The 22688-nt window shown below is 40.1% G+C and overlaps 2 protein-coding genes across 5 annotated transcripts in view; both read right to left on the bottom strand.

The window, feature by feature from the left end:
• LOC144368757 (Fc receptor-like protein 3) overlaps nucleotides 1-22688 on the bottom strand; it is a 611935-nt gene that overhangs the window by 286909 nt on the left and 302338 nt on the right.
• LOC144368452 (protein sidekick-1-like) overlaps nucleotides 1-22688 on the bottom strand; it is a 270988-nt gene that overhangs the window by 45863 nt on the left and 202437 nt on the right. The gene's annotated exons all lie outside the window — the stretch shown is intronic.

The following is a 22688-nucleotide window of genomic DNA, read 5'->3' as shown; positions in this document are numbered from 1 at the left end:
TGGGTGGATGACTGGCTGGCTGGACCAACAGAAGCTGGGTGCATGAGTAGATGCATCAGTGAACAGATACATGGGTGTAGGTTTGAATGAGTAGATGGATGAGTGGATGGGAAGTAGAGAAGAATACATCATTTGAGCACTAGGTGAAGGATGATCAGTTGAGCAGTGGAAAAGAAAGTACAATGTAAAGTCCTATGTAATTCATTTATTCATCAACTATGATGGGCTAGTTCTTTGTTGGGCTGGATTGTGCAGGGGAACATGAATATAAACTGATTAAGATACAATGCATGCTGTCAACAATATGCGTCTTAGTAAAGAAAATGAGAAAATTAATTCTCTGATGGACACCAGAAGTGATTGAAGAGCAAGGGAATGGGAATGCGAGGAGGGCAAATCAATAGCACACACAACTGTGCCTGGTTCAGGGCTGAAGGAGTCACCATCACATAGGAAGCTGCAGATAATATCTGGCCATTACATGACATAGCACTGGGCACCCAGGATGGTGTGGAGCCAGACCATTGTAAGAGGCCTAGTTCAAGGTCCAAGCAAGTCTCAAAGCAATGCTAGGACTCCTAGAGCTTTGCTCCATCTCTGCCAAAAGATCCAGACATTGTCTGCAACCTGGAACGTACTGGACAAAGGTAGTTCACAGCTATGCCCTTCAGACAGGAAGCTGCTGGCTTCTTTAGCTGAAGGGTCCCTGGTAGTATGAGTCCTTACCCTCCCCAACTCTTGCCCACACCGGGGAGTGATCAGAGTGTCATACTCAGCCTTAGAGTGAATGCTGAAATAACAAAGGCCAGGCAGAAACCACATTAGCAACTCATCCCTCTGGAGTGTAGGATCTGAAATGTGGTGCTATTTTGAGCTGATGACATAGAGGCTTGGGGGATACTCAGAATGGCCAGCTGTCATGTGGCCCATCATTTCTCCTGACCATACCAGGATGACCTGGTGCATATGACATGGTTTCTGCTTAGTATCCTTGTAAAATCTGGAACCTTGATATTTAAATCATTCAAAATAGTTGCTCAGGGTTAAATCTTCTCCAGGACTCCTACTCCAGCAGAAGTTATATCCAGTGAAATGACATAGCAACAGTGTACTCCTGCTCACCTTAACTCTGCTTTGCTTGCTATCTCAAACCTGAATGGAAAAAAAAAAAAAAAACCATAGTCCAGGTATTTTGTTTAACCAGCACTTACATGCTTTCTACACACAAACATTATTCTAAGGGCTTTACAATAATATATAATACCCTAGGAGCTGTGTAGTTATTAGACCCATTTGAAAAATGAGGAATCAGGGCACAGAAAGGCTAAATAACTTGCCCAAGTTCAGAGAAAATGAGAGACAAGGCTATGATTCAATCCAAGCAGAGGGCTACAAAGTACATGTGACCACTGTCAAGAAAATTTCCATATACTTTATTCTCCAAAAACTCAGCCTAGTCATATCCCGCCCAAATCTACTCCCCAAAGACAATAACTTCCATAACTTTTGACCACTGGATTAGGTATTTGCCTCTGTGTGGCCTATTTGCCCCTCCTAACACACCCTACCTACACTCTGCAAACTAGGTTGATGGACTCCTTTGCCAGTGGAGTCCCTGATAGGAAATGCCAATGAGAGGCCTTAGAGACTGGAGAGGAGAAGGGCTTCTTCCCTGAAGCCTACCATGGGCAGTGGCAGAGTGCCTCACAGGCATACTTTGTTTCAGGAGCAGTGGCTTTGTTTGCAGTCTCTGGCTTCTGCATCTCTGGATGCACTCCACTTTGACCCTCGCATCCCTCAGCAGCAGCCAGGTGGCGCCACCTCCTCAAGACTACTGAGTCAGGCTCTGGGGGGCAGTGTCCTGGTCTCTGCCCTCATCCTAGAGATGGCAACTGCTCCCTGCAGTTAGCCGCTTCTGCTCTTTCAGTCCCCATCATCTAGGAAACCAATGCACATGTTCAATTCCTCTATGAAATACCTACAATGTTTCTGTTTTCCTGACTGGTATATATAAATAATCTCAAAGTTTTCTTTCTGAAGCCATCCAGCTTTTCCAGAGACAGGGCCCTGGTTTCTGGGATGAGATGTAAACATTTGGCTACTGGCATTTGGGGAGCAGGGCAGAACTGGGCTGGTGGTTCCACCATCCAGCACACAGACCTCACTTCTAGTGCAGGTCTCTTTCCAGGTCAGCTTTTTCACAGAAAAGAATTGGTCCAAGGAATGGAGGCTGGCATTGGGAACAGTGCAGAGGAGGCTGGCATGCTGCACATTCACTTCCTCTTGCCCCTTATTCTGGCACTCCATAGCCCTGTGTGGGGCTTTCCTGGGTGGCTGAGCACACTCATCTCCAGTTTCTTTGACTTAGTTCTGCCACTCAGCTCTTGTGCCTCCAAAGGCTGTCTATCCCACAAGGGTCTACTGAGCTGTCTCAGAGACTGCCACTGTTGTCCCCCTTTGATCCCCTTGTCCTTGCAGTTCATATATCCTTATTCTCTTGCTATCATTTCCATGGAGTTTCAACAGGAAGAGAAGAAAAAGTGTGAAGTTAATGTTCCATGTTCAATCAGAAGTTAGATGATCCATTTTTCAATCTGTTAACACTTTCCTTTTTTAATTTAAAATGTATATACAAAGAACCTCACTAACGTTTCTAAAGTTACCTACACTGAAGTAATACTGATGAAGCTGATTTTAAAGGGATTACCTAGAACACTTATCTACACTATATGAAGTAGTACAAAAGCAGCTGCCAGTAGAATTAATTTACCCAGTTAGAGAATTTCCTGGGATCAGTCTCTTCCATTCCTTCAGGATATATCCCTGAAAAGAACCCAGTAATATCACATCTACAGTGCGGTCAAGCTCTGGTCCCCCAGAAAAGGCCGAGCTAGCCAAGGACACCACACCCCAATCTCAGAGAGCAGAGGGGGCAAACAGTTCAGTTGTACCTGTCAACCTCACCCCATGCCAGGCCTCCTTCCCTGATTTGTGCAGGAGGCCCACACAGCCTGATCTGACTGAGGTCTGAGGTCCACTTCCTCCTCTGTCTCTAGGAGATGCCATGTCAAGGGAAGCTTTTTGAAGCATCTTTGGGGAAAAGTGTTTATGATACCATGCCCAAACATACGAAAGTAAACAAAGAATGGCATTAGGACAGTGCAGCACATAAAATTCCACACAAAAACATTACCAAACATGACTCCTCTGCCTACAGGAGCTAAATGCATTTCAAATCAGAGTGTGTGGGAGATGTTATTGAAAAGCTTGCTCAGCTTCACCTCGTTCCCCTTGTAGAACACCTGGCCTGGCAGGACTAGAAAACTCAAGAGGATCTTGCTCTGACTCCCTCCTAGATTTTCACACATGGGGGGCTCACATGGCAGTGCTGGAAGAGAAGGGAGGGGTGGCATTTGTGCTGTTTCCCCTAACAGGTATGGAGGAGTGGAGCAGGTGAAGGTGTGCATAAGTGTCAAGCAGCAGAGCAGGCTCCTTGAGTTGCTGGCACCTGTGTGTTTCCTCCACCTGCCTCCAGGTGCAAAGCAGCTTCCTGCTTTGGACCTGGGTGGAGGCACACAGTCTCGGGGAAGGGGGCTGGGGCTGCAGCTTTGACTGTGCCAGTTCCATGACACCAACCTGACCTCCTTTCCCAAGCTCAGTGTCTGCCCTACTCCAGTCCTCCTGAAGGAACTAAGCATGGGACTCTTGTGACCAACTCCCTTCTTAGACTACTGAGAGTAGATACTGTGCCATGCATTTGACCTTGACTGCAACAAAGATCCAGGCAGTCCTGAGGTAGAGGGGCCCCAACCAATCAACCTCTTATGTTTAAAAGTGCTTTTATGCAGTACTTCACAAAGCTCATGAGGGACAGCAGAGTGCGGACGTGGTACACTTCTGCCACATAGGTCAACTTCAGAGGGGTTTTAAAAGTGCATCTCAGAGTTAACTGAGTTACAGTGAACTGGCCAGTACAAGATAAGAGAGGACAGCTCTGACTCAGGCCGGCTGGGAAAGCACACAGGAAGGAGCCAGCATGGAAAGGAAGGATTTTCACACTATTCGTAAAAAGGTACTGTGGGAATCCTTGAGAAACAGAAATCAGAAGAGATTTTGTACATTTTTGGAGAACTGTACCCAGTCTCTCTTTCCCCGGCTCCTCTCTAGGCTGTACCGAGGCCCCTGCACTGACACCTGCGTTGGCTGCTGTGTTTCCTGCCTCTGCGTCTCTGCAAATAATATAAATGTTTTCCTTGTGCTTCCCCCAGTTACTCAGAATTTGTCTTTGTTTATAAAAAGGAATTCTGGCAATTATTATCACCACTCAAACAATGCTAGAACTGAAAATTAAGAGGGAAAAAGAAGAGATTCAGGGCAGCACTCTACTGGAGGGAAGTTCTCCTCATGTGAGTTTTGATTTTAGTGAATTCAAGAGTAAGTCCTTTCTGGAATGAAGGGATTTAATGATAATGAATACATTCTCAAGAAAAGTCACATTTCCTAGTTGCAACCTGAAAACCAAAACAGTGTTTATGTCAACTACCATTAAGATGAGAGGGAAAATATGACCATCAATTTGAGCAAAAGGGAGGACAATGTTTATTCTTTATTTCCTCTACCTTTTCTACTATTTTTAAAATAAGACACATTTAAAAAAAAGATACATGGAGTTCCAGTGATACTTTCCTATGGATCAGGGTGTTTCCGGGGGTGGTGGGAGGAGGGGAGCCACAGGCAGCTGCAGGCCACCAGCTGCAGAGCAGCTCACTGGTGTGTGCTCCTAAACACTGTGTTTTTAAAAAGAAGAGAAATATGTAAAGTGCCTGGGAACAGCTAAACACACCTCTTTTCTCTCTCCAGCCCTAACATAAACACCCATTTCATCAGCTAGAGACCAGAGCAAGTGTTTGTGTATAAGAATGTGCTGTTATCAGGGTAAACAAGGTTGTGCTATATTTCAGTCCATCCACTGAAACTTGAAAACAACTGTCACTCAGAAGATACACAGCGGTGGTCCTGGTGTTTCTGTCTGTAGCCTTTATCTGGAGAGACTTACAAAGGCATTAATTATAACCACCTCCCTCCTCAGGAGTTTAATGTTCATGGTTGACACGTGCATGGCTGTCCTGAGGCCAGGATCAAGATCGTGAATTCTAAACATCATGTCTAAGGTAAGGAAGAGGGGTAGAGCTACAGGGGTCTCTTCCACGATCTCTTCCTATTTCTCTAATGAAGAGCCAACATTCACAAACCAGAAAACTCTGCTTAACCCTGCAACAAGTGGAAAATGCCAATTATTGATTAAGCAGCAAAATGGAAGCTACAAGAAGACTGTGCTGTAAATCAGCCTGGATACTCTTCTGTCTAGAATATAAATGCTATTTACCATAAGGAGGAGAAGAAGAGAGTACAAGAGGCAGAACCAAAAGAAAGAAAAACTAGGAGTGCTTAAAGAGAACCACCCTGCCCTCTGCTTCACTGCAGCAACAGCTGCTCTTATTTTGGAAGAGCCCATGTTTCATGTTGAACAAAGGACCACAGCTATATCATTTCATGGATCCACATAACAAGATCCATAACCTAATAAAAGTAAGCAATTCACCCAAACTGTGTTTATTTGAAATAAATACTGTATTTGCTCAAGGGTTATTTATTTCACTATTTTACAGGGCAAAATAAGATAAGCCCTCGGCTGTCTAGCAGGATTGAGATGTGACTGGCAGTTGGTGAAGTGACTCTGGGCAGTCACATCTGACCTGCAGCGCCTAGGACGTTTCTGAGGCACCGTCTCTTCTATACATGACTTGGACCCAGAGCTTGGAAGGCACTTGTCACCCAGGGCAACTGTAGATTGCAAAGTAAATGCTTATATTTATGAGGTAATTTCCCTCCCATAGACAATTACGTATGAGAGATTTATATCAATAGTCTGAGAAAAGAATTAGTTTTTAGTGTTTTCCTTCATCTTCTTTCCTGTGTGTTTCCTTTCACTTGTTTACCTGTGTTCAACTTTTTTTGAGAATACTGGCCTAAGCCTATTAATTATATGATTTTATTTTCAAGATTTGATTCAGTCACAGGTACGTCTTATTTTAAATGGTGTTTGAGGAAAAGAGAGACAGTATCAGGTTCATCGACATTCAAATATAAGACTGTTTTCAGTGATGGATGTTTAAATACAGTCAGGTCGGAGTTGGCTAACTTCATCCTTGATTTCCAACATATAGGTCACTGTTTTTTGCCACATTGTAAAGAACATGACCTCACAAACAAAAATCAACTACTATTCAGTGTCTTCCATCTGTCTTCCAAATGATTAGTAATTCTGGGAGCAGCAACATATTAGAGCTGCCTGGCCCTCACCCACTCAACAATGGGGATTTATTACAGGCCATTTTTAAACTATTCCAACCCTAATGTAATTGCTTGCTGAAGCTTAGGAGGGACAACCTGGCCAACTCCGACTCTGTCCTCATTCTATTTAGAATTTCTTGGACCAGATGGTATACCTAGTCCTAAAGAGAGTGTGTTTATTTTTTCATATCAATCAATTTAAAATAATATAATTAGAAAAGAAACTCTGCAGAATTCTTAGCCAAATGATAAAAAAGGAACATCCATAATTTAATACTGTCTTTGTTAATTTCATTTTACTCTAAGGCATTCAATTAAAGTGTCATGCAATAAAAGCTGCTGCTACAATGGAATCCCAAATCCTATTAAGTGTCAAGGATGTTAAACCCACAAAACTAACAGATTCTTTAGGCTGAAACCATTTAGGTACTTTATAGTGCTGCCAGCTAGCCTCCCACCTGAATGGAATTTTACTGGAAAGGCGGTCTATAATGTGTAATCACTGAAGGCACTTTGAAATAATCGACCCCACAGGGCCCTTCAACCTTATTCAGTTTACATTAAATAATTATGAACCCATCATTTTGTTTAAGCTTATGTTTAAAGTCAGCCATTCCACCAAGTCTACTCTGTTAAGATTAAATACATTTTAGTTTCTGGATCACGGTGGACTCATGTTTGATCTGAATATACTTCAGCCTACTACAAACATTTGAGGCATTTGACTACAATGAAATTTATTTGATATTTAGTATTATCCACTAAATAAATGTATTTACTTATTTAGTATTTAGTAAACATACACTCATGTTATCAATTCATAAATATAGATGTGTGAATGTGGTCTGCTCAGATATGCAGAAATAACTATTAGAAGAAACAAAAACATTCTTTGGACATATATGTTAGGTATAAAAAGATAAAAACATGAACTTTAACCCAGACTGTTAAAGAACCGCACAATGAGAAATGGGACTTCTCAAGGAGGTTTTTTGTTCAAAGACAAAACACTTAACAATACAAATCCAAGCCAGGAGAGCCTTTTCTAAGATGTAATATCACCTTTTTTTTTTTTTTCACACTGACACATTTTCTTTAGGAAAATGCTATTAAAATATGAGCTAATGTTAGTAAACAAAACTCCAGCTTAAGCTTAACCTTCTTTGTTCATAGGGAAAACAAAACTCTAAGTGTGGGCAGGAAGGCTGTCCTCACGATTGTCACTTGGTTGTTGCTGAGGTGGTGGTCCTGATGGTGTGGAAATGCGTGGCAACAGTAGATTGCTATTAGCAAAAAGCATTTACTTTGCTTGAAAGGAAGACATGAGAATGCTCAGCTGCCCCTGTAACAAAGTCCTTCATTCCCTGGGGCTCCTTTCTCAGCAAGGAGCAGCTGCTCTCACTTAAAATTATGGAGAAATAAAGGCCACATCTCCTTTTATAATTGTAATATATTTTTAGCAATACTTTTTGAAAGTCTTGTAGCTTGTGATAACTATTGAAAAATAATACTTATGTACATTGTGGTGTGGCATGGAAAGTTTTAAACTGATGGACAACTGGAAATCTTTGAATACCCCCTCTAGGCTTGAGGCTAAATATACCAGTAGCTATGAAGGGACATGGTGACAGAGAGGTCTCAGGCCCATCTGAAGCCTGTGTCCAGCTTACCAGGAGCACACCAGCTGCATAAGTATGAGAGATGAGCATGGTCCTGGCTGCAGCCCAACCATGGCTTGGCTAATCCACACCAAAGGAGACTTCCTTGTGTGTAAAATGACAACCACACCACCCGCCATGACTGTCTCACAGGTGAAGATCAAACTGGATTATGTGAGTAAACACTTTGCCAGCCATAAAGTCTTATTCAAACATTAGGCTATTTGTAAAAAGGCTTAGTGATAGCTATTAAGCAGCACACTTAAAAGGGCAAATTAGTGCACAGCCACCTGAATAGGAAGGGTGAGACAGAAGCTTCTTTAAGTTCAAACTTGTGTTTCATTCAGGTCTGCAGTTAAAACATTCATTTTATATCTCAAGCACCTTTATCATAATAAAGTTTGCAGCCCTACAGTGACATCTTTATCTCATCCTATATAAGTGCCAAGGGGGTAGAGAGTAATCAGAAAGGGTGCATTATGAAATAGATTTTAGAGAAAAAAATACCATCTTGATTAGCAATGAAGAAGCAGGTGTCTGAGGCATTGAGAACTCAAAGATGAAAATGAGCCGGTGGCGTGCAGGGAGTGGAAACAGATCCCTCTTGGTAGATCAGAGTCCACAGAGGTATGCACAGCTCCCTGGGAGACACTGCTTTACATGTTACCATGGAGATTTTGAGAAGTTTCAGTATATGGTGTTCTTCGTAAGACTACTGCTTGATGTCTTAGGTTACTATAACAAAACAAAGGTCAATTTCTGTTAAATGTCTTTCAGGATTTATCCTTGACCAGGAAAGGGTTTGGTTTTTTTTTTTTTTTTGACACACAATTTAAAGATCTGCTTTATTTCTTTCAGGAAAACAAAAAACCAAAAATACCCCCCAACACATGCCAGGAGTTTTTTTTTTCTAGATCATGTACTAGAGGCAATGATTGACAACTATCACACACAGTGGTGGCATGCTTAACACACATCCATTCTCATAGTGCTTTATACACATTTGCACACTACTTCCAGTCCAATCGTACAACAAACCTATGGGGTAGGTTAGGAAAGTATACAACAGAAACATAATACACAACAATGAGATCTGACTGGGTACATTATATTGAGCTAGAAATGTCAAATGAGATTGAGAAACCTGCACAATTTGTTCAGGTGATAGCAATAGAAGCTTTAAATTACCCAAACATAAATCTGACAGAATGTCCTTTCAGTGTGTGACTGGGAAGCAGAATGTGGGCACAGTGCATATGAAAGCTAAATATCTTCACAGCCTTCCAAGGAACTCTGCATCGGTACCTATTACTGTCCTTTGCACACTGAAATGAAACTATCTGCTTACAAGTTTCTCTCTTCTGAAGACAGACAGGTCCTCCAAAGCAATACTATCATTCATTCATTCCTTTCCTTACTCTCGCTCATGTATTTGTTCACCAAACATCTACCAAGCACACAGTATATGTGTGTTACTTTCATGTTCATGACCCAAATGCCTGTCATGTGGCCTCATGCATAGTAAGTAATGAATAAAGAATGCCATGGACACCACAAGGTGTGAAATGCTACACTTGCCTACAAGAACAAAGCTCAAGTGAATCAGTACAGACTGGCCCAAACAAGTTATAGGACAGGAGGAGTCAAAGACACTAATCAAATAATTATTTCATTTAAGGAGTCAATAATTGAGTACAAAATGTTATGGAAGGCTGAGAACTGCCTTAAGTGATCAGCATGAATGGCCAGGACAAACATGAGGTATGAGGATGGAGAATGCCAGACTAGAGAAAGAGCCCAGTCTTCAGACAGAAAAGAAAGGCTTTGGTGACATGCTGGGGGTGACGAGCAAGGCTACACACATGTTCCATATTAGCTTGAACCACGTACAGACTCCAGCACTGAATTACTTCTGAGCTACAAAATGGCAATTGCACATGGCTCAACTTCACAGAAGCCAGAAGACCAGTGAAGAGAGCCTACCTGCGCTCATGAAAACAAATACCTTGAACTGTGTCTAAGCCTCTAATTTGACCTGTATTTACTGAAAACCAGAATTCAGACCAATGACCCAGGTAATTCCAAAATAAGTTCTTGAACTTTCATGAAGATGATGTTTTGCTGAACAGGAGGGGAAGTACATGGACAGGACTCCTGCAGAGCTGACCAGGTCAGCTAACACCTGGGCATCACCCTTTGTTCACAGTCCTCCTACAGTGGTCACCAAAGAAGACCTTCCACAGAAGCAAAATGTTTCCAGGCACAGAAGGAAGAGTGAGATACTTCAACAATTCTGTTTAAAAATAACCACATCATGGTTTGTTGGATTCTGAAAGCGACTGTTATGTGGATGCTAATACCACAAGTTAACTAAACAAAGCAGAATTCAAAAGAAAAATCATAAAACATAGGAAAATAGCTCCAAATATTATGACTTTTTAGATTATAAAAATGATATAAGAATGTTTCTGGAATGATATTAGATTGGGAGGCACCAAGAATCTACCTCCTCACCCAGGCCATGATTACAATGGTAGGAATGCACTCAACCAAACTATTTTGGAACTCTGAGAATTAGTGAAGGGATGCAACTTCCAGGGGAAGGCTGGGATGGTAAATGGCAGCAAATCTTGGTCATTTCAGCTCTCAGCACAGTAGCACCAGGCACCCCTCACCCCATAGCAGGCAGCATGCACAGGTTCCTGCAGCACTTGCACACAAGTGGGAAATGGGAGGCAAAAAAGATGCTGTCCTCCAAAAACCTGAGCTCTAAAGCTCTAATCACTGATTGCTACTTTGGACCCCTGAGGTGCAGACCAAACAGGCCAGTGGCCTCAGTTGTGGTGCTCCCCTCTCTGTAGTCCCTTTCCCCTCCAGTTGAATAGATCCCAACAGGACCTCAAAGTCCCATTCTCTCCCCTTCATTTTTGTCTTTCCCCTTTTGGGAGTCACATATTAAAAAACAGTATATTCCACTACATATATGGGGAAGACTAGGAAGTGACTGTGGGCACCCAGGTAAAAAGGAAGAATCAGTAAAGACCTAAGAAGATTTTAAGTGCTTATATCCTAGGCCGAGTCTCAGCACAGACACAGCCTACATCAACAAAGCAAAACAGAAACATTCCTTGGGTAGGGGACTTATTCTAGATTACCACATCATCAGATTCAAATGTCCACTGTCAACGAAACATCACAGGGCATACAAAGAAACAAGAACATATGGCCTGTTTGCTTATTTATTTACTGAGAATGAGTTTCATTGTTGCTGGACTGGCCTCTGACTTGTGGGCTTAGGCAATCCTTCGACCTCAGCCTCCCAAGTAGCTGGACTACCATCATACCCAGCTCCATGTGAAACATAAAAAAAAAAATAAAGTTAACCAATGGAAATTGTTCTTTCATGGATTTAATACACAAGAGAATATAATGTTGGGCTGGGGATGTGGCTCAAGCAGTAACGAGCTCTCCTGGCATGTGTGTGGCCCGGGTTCGATCCTCAGCACCACATACAAACAAAGATGTTGTGTCTGCTGAAAAACTAAAAAATAAATATTAAAAAATTCTCTCTCTCTCTCTCTCTCTCTCTCTCTCTCTCTCTCTCTTTCTCTCTTAAAAAAAAAAAAAGAAAATATAATGTCTGGAAACTCCCCAAATTTGGTAAAAGACATGGACATAAACATTCAAGAAGCTCAACAAACTCCATGTAGGATGACTTCAAAGAGACTCACATTGAGAAACATTATAATTAAACTATAAAGAGAGAATCATAAAAGCAGCAAGACAGAAGTGACTCAGATCATACAAAAGATCCCGAATGACATTATCAGCAGATTTCTCATCAGATACATTGGATTCTAGAAGGCAGTGAGCTGATGCTGTCAAGGTGAAAAAAACAAAGAAAAAACCCCTCAGATTTGCAAAAAAGAGTCCTATATTTGAACGAGGAATTAAAACATTCCCAGATAGATTAAATGAAAAAAATAAAAAAAGGATGAGGGAGTTCTTCCCTCCTAGGCCTTCTCCATAAGAATTGCTGCAGGGTGACCTGCAGGTTAAAATGAAAGGATACCAGACAGAAATTCAGAGTCAAATGAAGAAGTAAAGATCTCCACAAAGGAAAAAACAGGGGCAATTATAAAAGCTAGTATTATTGTAACTTTGGTTTATAACTTCACATCTCATTTTCTACATCATTTAAGAGGCGGATGCACTCTTTAAAATCATTAGTTCATGCTTTTGGATACACAATATATAAAGATGTGATTTTTGTGGCATTGACTACTAGAAGCAGTAGAGGGGGGCTAGAAATATAAAGAAGCAGTGTTTATATGAGGAGGTTAAAATGGTATAAATTCAAATTAGAGTGAATTTCTTTAAATTATTAAATATAATCCCAGTGGTTAACTACAAAGAAAACAGATACAGAAATGTAAACAAAAGAAAATGAGAAAAAATAAAACATTTCACTACAAAAAAATCAACTAAACACAAAAGAAAACAGTAACAAAGGAAACAAGGGACAAAAAATAAAAAATAAAAAAGCTATGAGCCATATAGAAAAGAAATAGTACAATGATAGAAGCAAGCCCCTTTTTATCAGTCAGCCTTAAAAAGGAAGGAAATTCTGACATATGGTACAGTATGAACAAACCCTGAGAACATTATGCTAAGTGAAAGAAGCAGTCACAAAAAGAAATGCCATATGACCCCATTTTTCACGAGGTCCTTAGAGTAGTTGAAATCATAGAGACAGAAAGCAGAAGGTAGTAGCCCAGGGCTTAGGAAAGGGAAGCCTGGGGAGCTATTGTTTAATTGATGTAGACTTTCAATTGTAAGATAAAGAGAGTTCTGGAGAGGGATGGTGGTAACAACTGCACAATAATATGAATGTACTCACTGACACTGAATTGTATGTTCAAAAATGGTCAAGATGGTAAAGTTTATGCTATATATATTTTACCACCATAAAAATTTGGGAAAAAAGATATGGATACATACTGCTTTTAGGAAACTTGGAAAATGCAGAAGAATGTCAAGAAATAATGTGGTAAAGATAACAATTTCTGAGAAGATGGAGCATATTGCTTTCAAGGTCCCATTCTCTCCCCTTCATTTTTGTCTTTCCCCTTTTGGGAGTCACATATTAAAAAAAACAGTATATTACACTACATATATGGGGAAGACTAGGAAGTGACTGTGGGCACCCAGGTAAAAAGGAAGAATCAGTAAAGACCTAAGAAGATTTTAAGTGCTTATATCCAAATATACATATTTGGCTTTAAAAAACCAAATCCATCCTATGAAGTAATAAGAAATGCTTTAGCTGTCAGTCTCTGTAATCAATGCACGGACAAACTAAAGGCATTCAGGACCACAAGAGACTAACCCATCACACACATGTGCAACAAGGAGGCCAAGGTAAATGTATTACAAAAATGGTATCAATTCCTCACACTTCCTTGTGTGTACGCTTCTTGCAATGACTCTGAAGTGCCTCCCATTGAGGAGAGTCAATTTCTCCTCCCCATGAATCGAGGCTGGCCCTGCCACTTGCTTTGGCTGACAGTGCAGCTAGTGATGGCCTGCCAGTTCTAAGGCCTGAGGCTATATGCACACCCACACCCTCCTGGACCCTGCAACAGCCACATTCCCAAGTCCAGACTGCCTTGCTAAAGGATCAGGGACCCCATAGAGGACAGCACAGCAGTCCAGGTCAAGGTCATCTTAGATTGTTCTTTTGCTAGTTGACCCCCAAACATGGGAAAGAGCTCAGTCTAGGCTAGAGAGCCACTGAACACATCACATGAAGGAGTACAGCCACAACTGGAAAGGCACCCACTGGCACAGACCCATGGCAGTAAAATGCCTTGTGTAAACAAGCAGGAGAACTGCTTAGGGATTCCAGGGCTAGAAGAAGTACTGGCACAACATCTTACCAGAACCCTCCATAGCCACCAGAAGAAAGTGAGCCAGGATCCCCTGATTTCCCAGTCCCTATCTCAGCACCAAAAGGCAGGCTGGCAGGCCTGCTCCACCAGAATTCAGCAGCCACAGAGGGTAAGCCAGTGGCTTAGGTGAGGACATTAGTCAGGAACCCATGGAGAATAAGCAGCCACAGAAGGTCCTTCCTTCCCACCAGGCCTGGGACAGTTCTGCTCACCAAGCCACACCAGGCACAAGGCAGCTGCAGCAAGGGTGACCATGCCATGGCACCCAGGTGGGAAGCCTGTTGTTCCACTCATACATTGCTGAAGTAAAATGTGACAGGCACTGAAGAGCAGTGTGGCAGTTACTTGTAAAACTGAAAATGCAGTGACCAAAGACAACAACTGTGCTCTTGTATGTACATTCTTGAGAAGTGAAAACATGTTCTTGCAAAAACCTGTATGTGAATAGTCACAGCAGCTCCATGTGTAACTGCCTCAAACTGTAAATAACTCAATGTTGGACTGGGCTATGGCTCAGCGGTAGAGTGCTCACCTAGCATGCATGAGGCACTGGGTTAGATCCTCAGCACCACCACATTAAAAAGAAAAAAAAGATATTGTGTCCACCTAAAACTAAAAAATAAATAAATAATTTTTAAAAATAACCCAATGTCCTGCAAAGGTGAATAAGAGAACTGTGGTATATCCACCTGATAGAAATTACTTGGCAACAGAAATGAATGAACTATAAATATACACAAAAATTGGGGGGGGACCTTAAGTGAATTGCATTGAGAGAGAAAAAAAATTTCAAAAGATTATAAGCTATATGATTCCACTTACATAATGTTCCTGAAATGACATAATTATTAAAATGGGGAACAGATGTGATTGTGAGGGTGGTGGACCAGAGGTGAGGGTCAAAGGCTATGAGCATAGTGACAAGGACACTAACAGGGGGTCCCTGTGGTGAAAGAGCATCCTGTACTTGACTGTGGTAAGAACACATGAACTTGCACATGTGACATATTACTTAGATATAAATACACACACACACACACACACACACACACAAATGATGAATACAAGCAGGACCAGGGGATCTGTGTAAGGTTGGTAAACAGTATCAACAACAACATCTTGGTTTTGATATTATAGGATTGTTTTGCAAGATGGCCCCATTGCAGGAAATTGGCCAAAGAGTACAGGAGATTATTACATTATTCTATTATTTCTTAAAAGTACATGTGATTCTACAGTTGTTTCAAAATAAAGTATCTTTTGAAAAGCTTGACTGATCAAAACTCAGTGGAGGTGGGCATGGTGGCATGGCACATGCCTGTAATCCTAGCAACTCAAAAGGCTGAGGCAGGAGGATCATAAGTTCAAAGCCAGGCTCAGCAATTTAGCAAGGCCCTAAGCAGCATAGCAAGACTCTGTCTCAAAAAATAATATCTGAAAAGGACTGGGGATGTGGCTTAGTAGTTGAGCACCTGTGTTCAATCCCCAGTACTCCTCCAAGAAACCAAGCTCAGTGGAAACCACTAATGTGGTGCCAAGATAAAGCACTGCAACCATCTTGCAGATGTCACTCAGCACACACAGTTTGGTCAGGACATAACAAGTCCATTAGGAGTCTGTGGGCTCCTAGAAATGTGCTGCATCCTCCCCTGTGTTCCTAAGACAGGTCCACCACACTGGGTCTAGAGGAAGGGGAAGGGAAAATTGAGTGAAAAGAAGCATATGAATGCCAATATGGGCCATGGAGAAGGTGGAGAGAAGGAGGCAGAGGGACAGAAACAGGGTTTCATAAGATGGAAAGCACTGGTGACCATCTCTAGTCAATTTTTTTGGTTTTCTTACCTTTAGCTATGCACCAGAGCTTTAGGTCTTATGCAAATGCAAAATGTAAAAACTCCGGTCACGATGTGGAAATGTGCCTATGAAGTATTCCAGGCACCTGGGGGCAGTGGAATTTCCAAGTTAGCCACTCCAAATGTAAGGCACATGCCTGTGTGATCCCTTCAAACGATTAGACACAGTCTGAGAAACTGCTGAGCCAAGCCACACTGAGGGGTTAATAACAAAGTCTTTTCTATTTAATGAAATACTCTTTGAGGCTGCTGATTTTTATTTAGTTTCTTTAAAGTTTAAGGTTCAGCATGATAATGAAACATTTTATCCACCGGTTACATTTGCTGTACACATGAATTACAATATTGTCCCTGAATTTTGGGGGCTTTTGTTCTCTGCCTTATGCAAGATAAGTCTGTGCTCTTACATATCCTTCAAATCAACAGTTTTTCTGTTGAAACTTACGTGGTAAAGAAGAGGAATTTTTGCTATTACATTCACAGCTTCTCCAAAGAGAATGCAGTTCAAAGGTAGGTAAACTAACAACCCAAAGAATAAATGAGGCATGAATGACCATTAGCATGAAATCAAGATCCTGAGGTGGCATCATGCTTTCTACCCTTACCTGCCATGTGACCTTAGAAAAATCAGTGCACTTGTGTAAATAGGGGTGATCATAATGGTATTCACCTGTCAAAGGTATAATGATTAAAAAGGGGAAGGTAATGGAACTGTCTTAAGATAGTAATCGGCTTAAAGCAAATGTTCAATAATCATCTCTCCTTGCTCTGTAAGATATCATTTTATAGCAATGCCCTGGAAGAACAAAAACTATAACTTTATTGTGCTATGTGTTTTTGTTTTCTTTTAGATGATTACAAAGATTTTGTTTGATTGTTGAATGGTTGGAACAATATATCATAATTAAATTTTTTTAAGAGAGAGAGATAATTTTAATATTTATTTTTTAGTTATCGGCAGACACAACATCTTTGTTTATATGTGGTACTGAGGATAGAACCCAGGCTGCACGCATGCCAGGCGAGTGCGCTACCACTTGAGCCACATCCCCAACCATAATTAAATTTTAAGAATACAGATTTGGGACTGACTGTCGAGGTTCAAAGCCCCATTTCTCCTCCTAACCACTCATTTCACACAGCGCCTATCTCCTCCACTGCAGTCACAAGGGGACAATGCCTCACTCTCAGGGTTGTTTGGGAGGATGGAAGGAGTTGGTTTTATGTAAAGTATTTGGACCAGCACAGCAAGCAGAATATAGTATGTAAGTATTGGCTATCAAGAATTTCAATTTATGTTAAAGTAAGTGATTGCAATAAAAATAATGGAAAATAAAAAAGAGATGATGCCTTACATATTCTCACACTGGAAGGCTGCCTCCCCCAGCAGGCTCTCAGCACCACTGGCATTATGTTCTCTGTATTTTAATATGCTGTTAGGCTGCTCTTGTTCTCCTGCCCCTCAGCGGTGCTTCAGACCTCTGCTCAGCAGTCTGCTCAGCCCCCAGAGCAACTCACAGAAGCTAGTCCCAGGTCTGAGGCCCAGGGTGGAGTATGCACCTGCCAGTCCTACCTGTCTCCTTTCTCACCACCCCACAGAGGCCTTCCTTCTCTCACGTTGTCTCTTTTAGCCATCCCCCCACATGCATGGTCTACAGTCTTCTCCTCACCTGTCCTTGAAAAAGAAACCTCCCTTGGTCCCCATTCTATTCCATTCTATTCAAACTTCCCCCAAATGGATACACACCATCTCCACCTCCTTTCTATCATTTACTCGGAAGGCTTGCCCTACTAATATTACTAATGGGTCCTACACTCAATGCTCCATCTGACATCACTACTTTTTTTTGGTGGAATTTAAATACAACTGTAGTGGCACCCTCTTTCTCCATAGAAAAGTCCTAACTGGGCTTCTCCAGAAATCTTCACCATGGCTGATTTTAGAACTGTCAGCAGAAGATTCAATGTAGATAAAATTCCTATTTTCCTGTTGCCCTATCTTACTTGCCCTATCCACTCCAAATGCTGGACACCCCCTTACTAGTTTTTCACAAATATGGATCCAGTATAGTAGTTTGTAGAAATGTGTAAACAAGGCCTCTGGGCCTTGAGCTGGGCTTCATAGAGATGTCTACATTTCTAAGATAAGGGAAGTTACCAATTGGGCTCCATGGTAACAGCTGGCAGGGGGGAAGAATAAAAGGGGAGAAGAAGCTCTCTCCTTCTCAGGTATTGTCCTTGAAGGGTTAATTTGCCCAGAACAGTGAAAGAAAAAACTGCTTTTATGTTAACTTCTGCAGACTGTAAACTTCTGAGCCCCTACCCTTACATGCTGAGTATAAAATTCTGAAACTACCTGAACTCTGAAACTACCTGAATCATTTTTCATTGATTGATTACAGCAAAAGCTGTGTCCTCTGAACCTCGCTGCAGCCAAATTAAAACTGTTTCCTGCTATCTTCGGTGCCTTGCCTCATCTGTCCCTACAACACAACCACTTTGGGGTATGTTATAGAAGCAATTATATGAGCTTGCTCTAAGGAATAATAATTACTTATTCATATTTTTAATATCCATGTATCTACATATAATAGTCAATATATACTTGTTGAAAACAAAAGTAATTCCAAAACTTCAAAGGAAACAATTCTTAATCTCACCATTTATGAATATTTTTGAAGTCATAAGAGCTAATAATATTAGCTTTATATTTAGTATTTCTAAGGTCATAACAACCAATAACAAGCAATATCACTTACTAAAAGCTTACTAACCAATCCAAGTATCTAACATTATACTATTCCATCTAATAATCAAACAACCATACTAAGAAAGTATAAAGAGGTATTAGGTAGGCATGGTACTCCATTTCATAGATGAGGTTGCCAGAGAAGTAAACTGTCTAGTAGTGCCCGGTTAAATCAAGGTAGTCTAATATCAGAGACTCACTTCTAGCTGCTGTTCTGCTTATTTCCCAAGGTGAAAATAAGATAATATGCTTTGTAATTAATGATGTTTAGATCATTTTCTTGAAATATAAGAACTTCTTGAGCCATGAATTTAAAAAGTGTTCAGACTATGAAAAATGGACAACTAGTTTGCTTATTTAATATTAACTAATGCAAATGAGATACCAAGGAGATAAATATGATCATATATAATAAGAATAGCATCCTCTATAAATCAACATAAAATATGTACACAATTCCATGCCAGTCCTCAAACATGAAGCTTTTACCCACCACTGCAAGTTTCAGCCAAACTGGGCAGATATGTCATCTCTTGGAGAAATGCCATTTTTATAATAAATGGTACACTTATTACAACATGTTCTTATCATAATATTATGACTACTAGGCTCTGTAACTCATTGAAGATGCTAAGGTAGCTAAGAGAATAAAAACTTTAAAACATGACCCAAAGAAAAGAGTCTTAGTCCTATTGGACTCAATCACTTCCCACATCTTTAACTACAAATATTTAATAATGCCCCCTTACTCTCCAAAAATACAATCTATAGATAAAATAACCAATCTTTACATATAATTCATTAAAATCAATACAATACTCTAACAAGATATAAAGGACGAATAAAAAAAGCAATTTATAATGACTATGCAGTTCCATATGTAAATTCTTAAGCTGACTGCACTAGAAGCATAATGAAGCTGTTAGATTCTTGTACTTTCTTATAATAAATATGTCTAGATGTGGAAATATAAGAAGATTAAAAGCCATTTCCCCTGCAAGTACAGGAAGATGAAAAAGCACAGGTGGAGGCAGATATTAGAACAAGAACTAGTGTTAGGAGAAAAAGAACAAAGCATTACTGCACACAACCTCACTGCCAAAGCTCATAAGCAGAACGTGGAGCAAAAGCAGCCAGACAAAGAAGGACACACTTCCTCCTTCATGCTGCCCTTGGGGAGCACTGGATGATGAGCATTGTATCCTGATCTATGCATGGGTATATGTAACCTAAAAGTTCACTGACTGACGGTATTTTCATACAGTGGACTATTATTTATTGATTAAAAAGGAACCACTGAATAGCAAAAAAACAGGGAGGAATATGAAAAATGTTATGTTAAATTAAACCTTAGACAAAAGCCCAGGCACATACTATAGGATCTGTTTATGTGAAGCTCTAGTATAGGCTAAAGCAGAGTCCCCCAAATCCAGTATGGGTTAAACCAGTGTTCCCCCCAATTTTTTATATCAGTATTCTCATACAGTCTAAATATTTAAATTATTTTGATCACTATCAAAACCTTGGTTTATGTTTGTTTTATCTATTTACATTTACCATATTAAATTTTAAACAGACACACTTATATTCATAATTTGTTAAAATGACAATAAAGCTTATATTATCATATGTAAAATATTTAATAAAAATATATTCTCAAAAAAACATTAAAAGAAAGAAACCATTTTTCATTTTTGAGAACCTCTTAATGTATGGCTCAACAGAAGACAGCTGGATTCTCATATCGGTTTCTGCACTTAATTTACATATCAAAATACATATTCATTATGATTTGCTCTCTTATTTTGATATAAGGGGATATCAAAGCTAGGATATTATTTTCCTTTTTAAAAGTTATGTACAAGCTGGTTAATTTAATCTATGAATTTCACAGCAGGAGAGTAAAGTGGCCATGATTAGATATTTGATGTAAAAAGGAAGGGTATTGTGTCCAGCAGAATTGAAGACATCTCTTAAATGACATTATGAAGTCTCAATTCTTTCCTTAGCTCAGGGATATAGGGCAACTTTCTGGGGTAAGAGTGATATCTCATACCTTGCAGGGGCTTACTGGATACAAACACGCACATTTGTAAACACTAATCCAGTTTTGGTACATCTAGTATTTATGTATTTCATTGTGTGCAAATGTCACATCAACAAAAGAAAATAGATATTGACCACTAAGGACAAGCATATACAGTGTTTGGGAATATATGTTCTGATTTTGGCAACTTACCTGAAAAGCATCAAAGAATAAAATGGACTGGGGCAAGAATGGAGGGATGAGGAGATGCACAGGCATGTGATGGAGCAAATGTAGAGAAATGTGAGCTGCAGAATCTGGGTAAGTGGTATAGCGTGCTTGTTTTACATTTCTTCCAGCTTTTCTCCATGTCTGATAATGTTCATAATAAAATGCTTTAGAAATTCATTGAATTATCTATACAAGATTTATGTACTTTATACTTCCATTTTAAAAGATGAAAGAATGCTAAACAATGAAAAATACTAAGGTTTAGCTAAGACTAACTACAGACTAGGCTTATTTGTAAGTGATAGAAAAAAGAGGAATTAATCTTTACTGAAATAAAATTCCAAGATCAATTATACACTGATAAAGTGAAGAAAAAGAAATATGACATTCTCAGAAATAATGAGGCTTATTTTTAAATGCAGTGTCAAAACAATGTCCTATGTTGACAAAGGATATGGTTCTGGCAAAAGGTCCCAGAAAATATATCTCATATCTTGAATCCCATCATGTGCCAAGAGACAGACCCAGTCTGACACATAATGGGGAAGAAACCAAGAGGGTGTAATAGTTACAATGTGGATTGCTAGGCACAGTGTCAGAATACGACCCAAAAGCTGCAGGCAACCACCAGAGTCTATAATTTAAGTGGGGTTTTTAAAACATATTCCATATTGCAATACTATTAAAATAAAAATATATGGAAAGTGATAATATTTAAAAATTTTACGAATAAAATTCAGCGATATTTTCACCCTCCATGTTCATCTACTAATTAAGAAATATTTGCTTCTGAGTCCATTACTCGAACATGAATCCCCTCTGCTACCTATTTGCTTGTCTCAACTGCAAATGAAGACTGATACAGGTATGTCGTGCTTGCAGCTCAAACACCACAAGTGCATTGCCGAAATAGAGAGGCTCCTGATAAAGTTCCCTCAGTTTATTCAGTGATTGTGTTTGCAGAAATTTTCAGTGTATGTTAAAACACTACAGAAAATATCCTGTATATTTCAAGAAACAGAGTGCTAGGCTCAGATCATAATAAATAGTTTTTTTTTGTTTTTTGTTTTGTCTTGTTACCTGCAGAAACATCGAGGGGATGCATGAGTGCACTGGCCAGTCTTCATCCTGAAGACTGTCCTGAGCACTGCAGGATTTCTAGTCTGGCTCCTGTTCCTTCAATGACCACTGCCACCGGGACTACCAAAACAACCCCACAAATGTTTTAGGTGTCCCACAGGAGGCAGCCTCCCTCCATTAAGATGAAAAAGTGTTTCAGGAGAATTTAGATTTTAACAGCAGACATTTATTTTCCCAAAACAGAATCAGTAGTAGCCTGTCATTTGTTCATTCCTAAATCATTTAATGCAAAGATATTCTTAACTTCTTTATCTAATTTGTGGTGAAATTGTGGTTAAAATCACTCAGCCCCACAAAGATAAGCTCAAAACACAGCGATCTGCTGATCTTTTGTGTCTATATTTCATCACAAAGGAAGCATTTCAAACAGCAGCTAAAGACTTGTCTTACAGAAACAATATTTGCTACTTTTGCTTAAGGCTAGATTTAAACCACTGGGCCCAAAATGAAAACTCAAATATTCTGCTATTCAAAATCTAAGCAAATACAAAAGCATCATACTTGTTTTCACACATTATTCTTATGATTTTTATCAATTTTCAGATCATCCAACCTTACTGTTCCAGTCCTGCCTGACTACATAACTTTAATGTCCTCATTTCCATTTGCCAGCCACCTCAGCACTGCATGTTTCTGCTCTATTGAGGCTTCTATCATCAAACTCCTCAGCCATTTCCTCATCCTCTGCTCCCTTGCCCACACCTGAAATGCCTCCTGCCTTCCCTC

This window comes from Ictidomys tridecemlineatus, chromosome 11 (assembly GCF_052094955.1).
Source record: "Ictidomys tridecemlineatus isolate mIctTri1 chromosome 11, mIctTri1.hap1, whole genome shotgun sequence".
NCBI lineage: Eukaryota > Metazoa > Chordata > Mammalia > Rodentia > Sciuridae > Ictidomys > Ictidomys tridecemlineatus.
The sequence above is the reverse complement of the archived record's forward strand: the minus strand, read 5'-3'. Positions and strand labels throughout refer to the sequence as shown.